Source organism: Desmodus rotundus, chromosome 1 (assembly GCF_022682495.2).
Source record: "Desmodus rotundus isolate HL8 chromosome 1, HLdesRot8A.1, whole genome shotgun sequence".
Lineage (NCBI taxonomy): Eukaryota > Metazoa > Chordata > Mammalia > Chiroptera > Phyllostomidae > Desmodus > Desmodus rotundus.
This window is the reverse complement of record NC_071387.1, coordinates 185388057-185401025: the sequence shown is the minus strand read 5'-3', so window position 1 is coordinate 185401025 and position 12969 is coordinate 185388057. Positions and strand designations below refer to the sequence as shown.

The window sequence follows — 12969 nt, the reverse complement described above, 5'->3', positions numbered from 1 at the left end:
GAGAGATTCTTATCACGTGGAGGAGTAGCTGGCTGGCTGCAATAAGTCTGCATTGTGAGTGTTGATTGGATATTATCTCTCTGAGATAGAACTGGGATAGAATGTTGACTTCTACCATGTAGAGTTGATTGGAGTCTGTGGCACTGCTTCCACAAGGTGATACTAAGAAAACACCAGATCGTGATGATGAGGTTATATTATTGGAAACTTAGTGTTATACAACTAGAAGAGAACTGACATGTTTCAGAGGAAAACTAAGTCCTGGATATAAGGTGACTTATCCAAAATCACAAAGTCAGGACTACACAGTGAGAATTTGGGGACTTCCAGTCTAGGGCTCTTTCCACTCAACCACACAGTATAGAGATTGAATAATCAGTTGTACCTCCATCGTGTCAAGCGTGCAAAATTTATGATCTTTATTCCAACATGTACAGACTTACAGATCTTTATAAGTGACAATATTCAGTAGATTATCCTGTAGTTAACATTTTACCTATTTGCTATTTATTTATTTTCTTAAATCTTACATTCTTCAATACCAGACTTAATAGCTAATAATCAGGCAGTGTGCCCACTGGATCTGAGATGGATCTCTTTCTTCACTGTACTGTATCATAACCATGGGAAACTGGTCTCATCCAGGTGGACAGACTGTCTAGGTTACAGCATGTATTCTTCATACATGTAATTGATTATCAATGAAGAGCAAAAAAAAGGAGATTTTAAATTATTCTCATTGGGAGTAGATTTAGTGTTGCTTGTCATTGTAATGAACATGTAGCCCTCTGCATCACCTAACAGCTTGTCCATGATCAGCTGTGCACCATTCGGTCAAGGAGCATCCCTTGTGTTTGCTGTCTCTAACACTATGTTCAGCCTAGCAGGGATGCAACATGATCTTTGCCTGACTGGAACTAGAAAAGGAGAGAACATGTGACCAACACTCAATATACATTTGCTGAAATCTTAATTTCTGCCCCATACTGTGTTGGGACCAGAATACTAATAATGTGTGGCAGACTATTTTGAGAATGTTAACAAAATTCAAAGTGTTGATTATACATTTGTTTCATGGTGGTAGTACTGAGTATGATGATCCACAGACATGCACTGAGCTAACTATGGGGTGAGCATTGTGTCAAATATTTTACCTGGATTATTTCATTCAGTCTTCAGAACAACTCTTTTTTTTTTCTTTTAAATATATTTTATTGATTATGCTATTACAGTTCCAATTTTTTCCCCTTTGTCCCCTTCCACCCAGTACCCCCCATTCCCTCCAGCAATCCTCCCTCTTAGTTCATATCCATGGGTCATGCATATAAGTTCTTTGGCTACTTCATTACATATACTGTTCTTAACATCCCTCTATTTTGTACCTACCAATTTATGCTTCTTAATTAATTTATTTATTTTTATTTAGTTACAATTGTCTGCATTTTCTCCCCATCCCTCCACCCCACCCCAGCCAGTCCCACCTCCCTCCCCCACCTCTACCCTCCCCCTTGATTTTGTCCTTGTGTCCTTTATAGTAGCTCCTATAGACTCCTCTCCCCACTATCCCCTCCCCACTCCCCTCTGGCTATTGTTACAATGTTCTTAATTTCAATGTCTCTGGTTATATTTTGGTTATGGTACATTTACACAATGGAATTCTATGCAGCAGAGAGAAAGAAGGAGCTTATACCCTTTGCAATGGCATAGATGGAACTGGAGAGCATTATGCTAAGTGAAATAAGCCAGGCAGTGAGGGACAAATACCATATGATCTCACCTTTAAGTGGAACATAATCAACAAAAGAAAAAAGCGAACAAAATATAACCAGAACAATTCTTTAAGAAAGACTTATTATTCCTTTGTGAGGACAATAAGGATATAGAGGCTTAAATAGATTAAGTGATTACTCAAGAATAATCAAAGAATGCTCGGTTAGAGAGAAGAATTCTTTGACATGTCCTTTGATGATAAGATATGATTCACTTGACATTACAGTTGCTAAGAGAGGGGACAAAATTAATAGATTTACTAAAAGGTAAATTGCATTTAAACATGCATGGACACTTAATTGAAAAAAAAATCTTGAGTATGTCATTTTTCTGGAATGCCAATGCCCAGTATTCCTTCAATGTTAATGTTTATTTCTAAGTAGTAGTAAGTACATCACTGCTTGAATATTCAAATTACTCCTATATCTCCATGAGTTAAAATAGAAAATATAGAAAATAGGAAGACAATGAAAATTGCATTAAACAAACTCTGAACCAAATACACAAAGTAATAATTTACTTTCATTTGTTTCTTTAGGTTCATATAATCACACTTTCCCATTGTGAAATACTGTTACCATCATTAGCATTTCTTCTGAACAGAAATCCTGGCTGCATTAAGTCTGTTTATTGCAGATTGCTAGGCGCTGAGCTCTGGCATATGGTACATCAAATAACACAGATTCCCCACGAAAGCTGCTGAGGATCAGCTGGAGATTGAGATTGGGGGCTGCCCATCTGACTGGGGAGAGCAGGAGGCATGGTGGCTGATGAGTTGTCACTGGACGAAGGCAGTATAAACTAGGAGGGCCACACTTTAAGGTCAGTCTACTGTAAACAGCATTAGAACTCAGAGGAAATTAAATATGGCCGTGGAAAGTCCTAGAGGTGAGAGCTTGCTGTGACTGAATTCAGGCCTAATGTTAAACTGTAGGCTTCTCGGAAACACCTGTAAAAGGAATCCTGCTACTACCAGCTTAATCACTTAGGCCTAGTATACATTCCTGTTTGCCAAAAAGGTAGGGGCTCTGTGGCTGTAAAGAGGATGTTTATAAAAGCAGCTTTGTCGAGATTAAGTTCCCATGCAATAAAATGCGCACTTTAAAATGTACACTTCAGTGAGCTTTAGTGCATTCACAAAGTTGTGCAGTTTTCCCCACTATCTAATGTTAGAACATTTCCATTAACCGCACCCCCACCAAAAAATCCTACACCTATTATCTATAGTTCCCTGGTCTCCTCTCCTCCTATCCCCACCAGCCTCGATCTACTTTTTGTCTCTATGTATTTGCCTATTCTAGACACTTCATATAAGTGAAGTCATACAATGTGTGACCTGTGTAATTGGCTTATTTAACTTAGCATAATGTTTACAAGATTCATTGATTTTGAAACATATTTGTACTTCATTCCTGTTTATGCCTGAATAACATTCCATTGCATGAATATACCATATAATATTTATCCTATCATCAGTTGATGGGCAGTTGATTTGTTTCCACTCTTTGGCTATGATGATAATGCTACAAGATTATTTACATAAAAGTTTTTAGGTGGAGTTATGCTTTCATTATCAGGAGTACATACCTAGAAGTGGAATTGCCGGGTCCCCTGGTGAATCTAAGGAACTGCAAGATTGTCTTCCAGGATAATAGCACCATTATACATTCCCAGCAGCGATGAATGAGGGTTCAGATTTCTCAGCATTCATGCCAACACTTGTTAGTGTCTGTTTTTCATTTTATTTTAGCCATCCAAGTAGGTGTGAAGCAGTATCTCACTATGATTTTGATTGGCGTTTCCCAAAGACTAATGACATTGAGGAGTTTTTCATATGCTTATTGGCCAATTTTATATTTTCTTTGTAGAAATGTCCATTCAGATCTTGTGCCCATTTTTAAATTGGGTTATCTTCATATTGTTAAGTTGCAAATATTTCCTTTCATTCTGTGGTTGCCATTTCTTTGAAGCACAAATGTTTTTAATGTTTGATACAGTTTAATTTATCTAAATTTCTTTTGTTGCGTATGTGTTTTATGTCATATCTAAGGACCCATCAGCTCACCCAAGGTCATTAAGATTTATTCCTGTGTTTACTTCTAAGAGTTTTATAGTTTTAGCTCTTATATGTAGGTCTAGGATATATTTTGAGTTAACTTTTGTATACATTGTGAGGTTAGATGTTCAATTTTATTATGTTGCTTGTAGATACCCAGTTGTTGAAAAGAGTGTTATTTACCTCACTGAGCTGTCTTTTCGCCATTGGAGAAGTCATTTGTCTTTAGTCGAAGGATTGCTTTCTGGACTCCCAGTTCTATTCCCATAATCTGTATGTGCACACCGACCCCTGTGTCAGTGCGGCATGTTGTGAACACTGCAGCTTTCTAGTAAGTTTTGACATGGGAAAGCGTAAGTTTTCCACACTTATTCTTTCTTTTCCATATGATTCCACTATTCTATGTCCTTGTACTTTCATATGAAATTTAGGATTAGCTTGTCAATTTCTACAAAAAAGAAAAGAAAAAAACAGCTGAGATTCTGATAGAAATTATGTTACATCTATAAACTAATTTGAGTATTGCCATTTTAATAATATTAAAATTTCAAATTCGTGATGATGGAGTGTCTTTAGATTTATTTAGATACTTTTTGTTTTCTTTCAATAATTGGTTTTCCTTTTCATGATGTAAGGTTTGCATTTTTTTGTTAAATGTATTCCTAAGTAACTTATTTTTGATCTCTTCTAAATGAAATTTTTTTCTTAATTTCATTTTCAGATTATCTGTTGGTAATGTGTAGAAATGCAAATGATTTTGCATAATGATCCTGAGTCCTGTAACTCTGATGAACTTTATTATGGGTTTAAAAATTGTTTTATGAATTTGTTTCTTAAGATTTTCTTTTTGCAAGATCAAACCATCTGTGAACAGAGAAAGTTTTATTTCTTCCTTTCCAATCTAAATGCCTTTCATTCCTTTTTCTTACTTAATTGCCTTGGCCAGGATCTCCATTTCAATGTTGAGTAGAAATGGTGAAAATGGACATCTTTATCTTCTTCCTAATTTTAGGAATTATAATTTAAGATATGATTACTTATAATTGGATAGGTTAGCAATGACTCTGAAAATTCAGTTTTTCTTATTCACTTATTTAATAACAATGAAATTATTTTATTAATAAGTTAATATTTTACCTGAATTGAACCGTTAACAAGTTTTCTATTAACTATTTATAATGATTTTATTATAGATTCTATAACTATTTTAGAGCTTTTTAGCAAAACTCTGCCTTTGAATATTTGAACTTTTCTTATAATTAAAATATGCACTTCTGCTGAAATTCAAACATAAATTTGTTATTTTAAAGCCCAATGTGGTGCTATGTTCATAAAAAGACATACTTTGTAGTGTTGTAAAAATTATATAATTACGTGTTTGTGGTTTGCTTTTGTGTGTCGGATTATGAGTTACAAAGAAGTTCAAGGGTACACTATGGTATAGAATATGGTCTACCTTAACTTCGTTCACCCCTTGAGTATAACAGTCTGAAGCCTCTTAACCATAAATTAAATAACTAGATGCATCTTATGTGTTATCTAGTTAAATGGAGCTCCTGCTAGTTAAGCTACATAGTAAACTGAATCTCATCTGAGCCTCTAATCCTCTCAAAAATTTTCACGTTGCATCGCTGTGGGCTTGTGAGCAGAAAGAGGCTAGTAGCCTCATTTTGTCTGCAGGGTTTCACGTCATTAACCTTCCAGTGTCACTTTCATCAGACGAGGAGAACAAGTGGACTAATGTTTGAGGAAGATCACTGTGGTATTCCCCGTGCTGAGAAAACGCGCTTTCAGAGTGTGATGGCCGTGATGCTTCCTCAAAGAAAAGCACCCTCTTTCCTTAGGGAATTGGTTTTGTGGATGTGGATTAACGGATGTGGTTTTTCTTTGCTTGTTTGTTTTCCCTGCCTTTAAGGAAGTTTGAGTGATTTTACATGTCCATTCTGGGACACAGATGTTAGAGCACATTCTTTTCATTACAGCAATGCAAAAAGTATGTGAATATACAGATATATTACTGCATGTGATTCCTTGGGGGGGGGTGCATAGGTGTTTGTATCTTAGGCAGAAGTAAGGCCAGAGTGTAAGCAAATGGGCACTTCAGAGGTTTATCTTAATACTTCCTGTGCGCATGCCTGAAGCACCAGCTCCTGTGTGTGACTGTCACTGCCATTCATGCAGCGTTGCTGCTTGAGGTCAGACTGTGACATTTAAAGATGAGAAAATTTTTATGCTGTAGACAGTTTAAAGGACAGTAAATGAAGCTTGTCAGCTGGTCATCCTTGAAACGTATTGTACATTTATATAGAGGAAAATCATTTTGAAATATTTATATTATATTCATACTCCTAAACATATTAGCAACTCAAATTCATCATGTGAATATAGACGGCTATCAGGGGGAGAACATAACTAACTTCTTTTTAGAACAAAAATACTTATACGACATCAATTTATAATACTGGATTATCTTGCCTATATAGTCAGGTAGCAGGTTTTATCTCAAATCTTTTAATACATATTGGGCAAAAGTAGGTGTACAGTTCATATGGAAAAAGACGCACAGATTACATAAATAATGCAAGAGTAACCTTTGTGTTTCGCATCCTCACAACTATAGACCTCGTTTTGCTGACCCCTGTATATACGATCAAAACGTTTAGTAAATACCAGTTCATTCTTCAGTGGTTTCTTTATTATAAATGCATGGAAATAGAATGGCTACACCAAAGGCACATTTTACTTTAGTGCACTTGATGCTTATACATACTCTATGTTGTCTTACAACGCAGCTGTTACTAACAACGCATCTCTCTCCTTCTTGATTATTGGATTATGTATCTCTGGCTCAAGCATTATAGATAGTACAGACTTAATAAACGTCTGTTATATGAGTGGTTCAACTTATAATTAGGCACAGGTGGAAATTAAGACATACTTGAAGAGATTCGTAAAACTATAAAACTGCATTGCTAGAAAATCAAATTCAAAAAGATAGTTAAACCATTTACACATATTTGGTGATCTTGAATTACACATTTTCACCCATGTTCTGTCTTTTCTTTAATAGAGATGATTTTTAACTTAATAGTGAAAACCACAATTTTTAAAGGGAAATGCTGAGATACATAAAAGTCGCATGAAGTTAAGTGAGAACAGGAACACACGAATACAAGGAAACGGTAGTCTTTTCTCTGTCACATGGACCAAACATTTTGCAACTGATCTGATGAAATAGATCTGAGAGGATTCAGAAACAGCAGGCGTGGCCCCTGCCGCCCAGGCTTTCACTGTTTAGTTGTTGGGACCAGTTTGCAGAACAAGTGTGGTGTCAGGTCATGCCTTCAGGGGCATGTATTCAGGTCCCTTGTTTCTTACAGAGAGCAAAGGAAAAGGAGAGGGAATTCTGGCAGTTGAACGCTACAGCCCATTGGAGGGATGAGGTGAGCCCCGAGTCAGGCACAGAGCCAAGTGTAACCTAGTGCAGCTAGACTCCCCTGGACACAAGTCTGCATGTGTCCCTTACACCCAATCCTGGGTGCTTGGCAGTGGGGGTTCCTGTGCAGGTTAATGGCTTTGCGTAGAAAAACAGCCGTGGAAATGCAGCAGGCCATGATTAGAAGTGGGTACGTTAGTGCCACCTTCAGGAAGATTCGTGGAGTAAAGTCTGGGGGAGGCCTGTGCTGCAGAGAAGGAATGAAGCCAAGAAAGGAATGATTTGGGATTTGTATGAAAATGCTACCTTGGACCTGTGCCCTTGAGAGAACATGTAGTTTGAGAGTATGTTTTTTCTCCTGCTGATTTTAGTCAACGCCAGTGTAATTAATTACACGCCCAAGTTGCCTCACCCGTTCTTGTCTCCAGCCTTGCATTCAAAAGGAGTCATGGATTGGAGGAGTTCTCCTCATTTCCTTGGAGCCCTGTGTGATTCAGCTGGCAATCACTTCCTGTGCCTACTGGAAGAGGGTGATGAAAGGTGAACACCACATTACTAAAATGGAGTCTTGAAGGACGAGTGGAGTGTGTCAAACAGAAAAAGGAGGAGGTGCCTTCAGGCCTACGTGGTAGTGACACAAATACGTGACGTCTGGGGTGGGAGGCAGGCACCCTGTGGGAAGGGGTAAATGCACAGGGGAGTTTATGCTGCTGAATTACCTGCAGCCAAAGCCCAAGGACACTTGTTTTAATTATATCCTTCAGGGAACTGATCGCAGAATTTTTGCCTTAAAAAATAATTTAATGGAGGCACTAACTGCCTAACTTTGATTTAGGAAAATGATTCCAGCAGCAGGGACAGATTACAAAGAGGGAGTGGGGCACTAAAAGCAGAATTTAAAGGGTTTGGGGACTGGACGAATCATATAAATCGCAGGGATCAATTCAAAATAAAAATGTGGGGACTTTTGTTAAAAAATTGTTAAGAATTTTAAGGTAGCAACAGCAGAGCATTAAACCAAGCACAGGCTGCTTCTAAGTGCGAGGCTGGATGCAACTGCACAGGTCATGTGCCCGTGAAGCCGGCCCTGAGTGGGGAGTAGGTGGGAGAAGAGATAAATCCAGCTCATTTGGGGTTTATATTTGAATGAACGCAAGTGCCATTGTCCTAATGAATGAAAATGGAATTCAAGAAGGAAATGTGCTTCATGAGAATGCAAAGTAGATTTGTCCTAACGATATTGAGCTGACTTCAAAAAATTTTTGGTAATGTCCAGGGGAAGTCAGAAATATGAATCTGGGGCTCAAGAAGTGAAGTGAAATCTTGAATAAAGAGCTGAATATTAGCAATATGGAGGTGGTGTATGACACCCTCAGAAAAACTATGTAGAACGAGGTGCACATGACCTAGAATTCCATGGGGACACCAGAATTCAAAATGGGGGAGGATTTCTTAAAATGTGTTTTCTTCTCAGTATTCTACTCTCAAGCTCAGTGCTTGGCATGTAAAGGGAAAATTAATGGGCAGGAGAATAATGAGAGATGAAATAGTTATTTGAGATAACATGAGAATTTTTACTACATTACTAGAAATTAGATGGTCCATCTACCAGATGTCCCCACATGGGTTTGTTCATCACCCTCTAAATGTGGGGAAAACTGAGTGGAGTGGGGAGTCCTGGAAGCTAGGGCTCCTCCGCCAGCTGCTCTTCCTTCTTGAAACAACCTTGGTCCTGGCGTAGGGTTTCTGCCATCTCTAATCTTCCCTGCAGCTGTGGCTCTGGATCAATTATTCTAATTTCCTGACACATCCTGGGTTAAAACTTTGGTTTTGATCTTTGACTACTACAGATAGGAACCAAATAGAATGATACGTCTGTGACTCATTAAATGTTAGTTACTTTTTCTTAGAAAAGTGAAGTGACCTTTAACATTTTTTGAGAAAACACAATGGAAATGCTGAGAATAATGATTCTTTGAAAGAATATCTCCAATATCAGCTCTCAGCAGGACAACGTGAAATGCCAGAGGGCTTTTCCTTTTACTGTGCAAGGCCTTGTTACCAGAAAGTTCAAATTCTGGGACATGGGAACATGTTATCAAAGTTTCTGGTTTTATCATGTAGACACTGTGCTGTGTGTTCCTTCGTCATGATATGCTGATGAATGCGGGAGACAGAATTTCCACTCAAATGCACTTTAATGAGTATATTTACTTTATTATTACTTTAGCTAACATAATGTTGATGCCAGTCACAGATATGTGCAATTAGAGAGTGTCCTAGTAATAATTAATAAAACAAAAGTACAAATTTAGGTGATTCAATTACACAAATGTAACCACAAAGTAAAGTTGTCGTAAATGAGACCGAAACCAACTCCATTTTTCTTCTCTAACAGTTATTTAGATGAGTGCTTCTTAAACTAATGACCATAGCTTTGGAGGAGCTTGCTAAATGCTGTTTTGGCCTGAGCCATTTGAGGATGGGGCCTGAGATTCAGCAGTTTTAACAAGCTCCTAGGTGAGTCCCATATTGCTGGGATCAAAGGCCATACTTAGGTAGCAAAGATTTTCTTCCTAGGGCAAAGTGCAGCCCTTTTTTTTTTTTTTTAAATTTTCCATTTCCTACCTTGTGAAGCTTTGATTCTGTTTCAAAGTTACACCAAGGATTTCTGCCCAGGGAGGGAAACCCTCACTAGAGGAAGTGAGAAATTTAAACACACTCCCCAGTAACATCTATTTGGAACAGCTGTGTCCGTGCTAAACTTTAAATGCATTTTTGCCTAAAGAAAGGTAAAGGGACCACAAGATCTACTTTCAAGACTTCACCTACCTCAGAGCTTCTACATGAGTTGTACATTTTAAAAAATTATTTTACTGTTGTTCAATTACAGTTGTCTGCATTTAACCCCCACCACTCCCCCCAACCCCAGCCATCCCTACCTTCTTCCCTTGCTTCCACCCCTCCTTGGTTTTGTCCATGTGTCCTTTATAGTTGTTCCTGAAAACCCTTCCTCCTTCCCCCATTATCCCCTCCCACCTCCCCTCTGGTTACTGTAAGATTATTCTTAATTTCAATGTCTCTGGTTATATTTTGCTTGCTTGTTTGTTTTGTTGATTAGGTTCCACTTATAGGTGAAATCATATGGTATTTGCCCCTCACTGCCTGGCTTATTTCACTTAGCATAATGCTCTCCAGTTCCATCCAAAATAAAGAAAACACTCATTTCTTATGTATTTACCATTTATATCATTTTGAAACCTTTGTGGCCCCTTTCTCTCTCCTATAAATAGTCTATAAATAGACTATAAATAGTCTCCTGCTTTACAGCTCCTCCTGTATGACCCATTTTTTAACCCTCATCTTTTTCTTACTTTTTTCTGTTATTTACCTTCTTTTCTATCCACCTCGCACCCCAAGTCTATTAGATGGGAAAATCAGGGTAAATGTAAAGCTGTTTTGTATTAGGTAAATGTTAGAAAGCCATCTATGGGATGGCTTTTTAAGTAGTTTTTTTTTTTTTTACAGTTCCATGTGTGTAATTTCTGGCACTCTCTATCTGTTTTATAAGCACCTTTTATAAGCATAAATGCCTGTATTCACAGAGAATTGTTCCCTTTAGCCAGTAAAACTCAAATCTGTTCACCGATGCAATGCCTCAGGGAAACCAACAGAATGCCAGACTGGAATTACTGTGAATGTGCTCTTTTTTATTCACGCTTCGTTATTTGATCTTTGCAGTACTCTTGTATTTTAAAGCAGTTGATGGGTTTTTGTCTTAAAAGCATCAAAAGGTAGCAATAAGTTACCTATGTCAAAGGCAAGTCATAAAAATATCATATTAAAGTTATCCCAACTTTGTGATATTTCTAAGCAATTCTCTTCAATTCTCACATTAATATTACCTATTCTGTAGTTTTATGACAACTTGGAAACTGTGCTGTGTCCTGGGGACTATTTTTATGTTGCATTAATTTTTTTCTAACTCTAAGCATTTTTTATTTCCACATGAATATTAAAACTTTTTCAGGATGCATCGTAAAAGAGATTACTTCACTTGATAATGCATTGATCTATGGCGTTTGGGGCTCCATAAAGAAAACCAATTTTCTCTTTTGCATTATCATATCAGAAGCAGAAGGGAAAGACTTCCTCTCTATCACTACATCTGTTGTTTCAACCTGAAGTCTCAGGAACAAGGTAATTGTTTGCCTAGCAGACCATCAACATAAATGCAAGCAAAAAAGTCAGGTCCTGCTTTGGCCTAAAGCTTCACATTTAAATGCCTGTATGGAAAAGACAAGTTTGGCTACAAAATAGACCCCTAATTTCATCCCTAAGAAAAGCAAATAAGTAAAATTCTCCTGATCTGAGGAGACACCAGCTATTACCAGTAGCTGAATTACTGTCTTAGGATACCTCCTCAGAGATAGTAGAATATTATTTTATATGCTTAAACTAAATCTGAATCCTAACAGCCATAACATAAGGATGTGAAGACAGAGACATGTAGTAAACAATGTCACCTTCCTTAGTATCAATGCTGACAGAATAAAATTCCACTTCTTTATATACCCAGTGCATCCTGGTGTGAGACTTACCTCTCCTTCTTTGCTGGAGGTCAGCCCACTCAGAGTTACCCTGAGTCTTTCTGAGCTTTGCATGTGGGACTCCAGGCCAGGGCTGTGGAATGTGTACTCCATTACTTGTGACTGGGAGAAAAAAATTCCCTCTACCCTTCTAGGTTCTTCTGGCCCTTCTATAATTAACATAAAACAGATTAACAGGAGAAAATCAAATTTAACTGTGTATGAAGGAGGCTCCACAAAGACCGTGACACCATGGACAACCCAGGCACTTGAGGCTTACATGCCATCTTGAGCTAAGGAATGGGATGAAGCCTGAGCTTCAAAGGAGATGAGGTTATTCACAGGACAATAAAATAGATGTATAGCAATTAGATGCTTGTCCTGCCATACATGTAGGTCATTTATATAAAAGTTATCTCTTGGTAATAGCTCTCTCTCTGGGCCAGGCCCCTATCTAAACTTTTTAAGGTAGTTAAGGGAGAGGTAAAAGTTTTTCTTCATTCTCATGGGTCTTGATCACATCATGCTCAAAATAGTTTGGCAGTCTAATCTGTAATGTGGGACCAAACTCGGTCCAATTTCTAGTGATAGATTTTCCTTTAATGGGAGTTCAGGAGAGCAGCAGACCACCCCTGGTACCTACGCTCCCCCTCCCCACCTGAGAACTGTTTGGAGTAATTGTGGGCATCTTTTAGACGCAGACGTGGCGTGTTTTCATACTTCTGGATAGTCATAATTTGGCTAAAAATACACCCAATGCAAATTACCGAGCAACACTTAAAGTCCTGGGGTGAAGCCCCTGCTGGGCTTGTATGTACCAGCTGTGTGATCCAAAGGGCTCCCTAAAGTAACATCATCACCCAAGAGGGAAGCCTACTTACTGTAAAGTCAGATTCCATTTGTCAGTACAAAATGCAGGATCTGCACTACTTAAAATAGCACCATTCTGGCTTCAAAATCCCAAGATCCTTTTTCCAACAGAATCCCCAACATGATGGAACCAGAACACCATGATTAGCTCAAGATATTAGTCAACCATGGCAGGAAAATGACTGTATTTTCCAAAGATACCTAATTTGTCCCCCAAATACAAATTAGCCATTTGAGGGTTCTGAAAC

General features: G+C 38.0%; 1 protein-coding gene across 4 annotated transcripts in view; it reads left to right on the top strand.

Annotated features, from left to right (window-relative positions):
- CTNND2 (catenin delta 2) overlaps positions 1-12969 on the top strand; it is an 822756-nt gene that overhangs the window by 325045 nt on the left and 484742 nt on the right. The window lies entirely within an intron of this gene.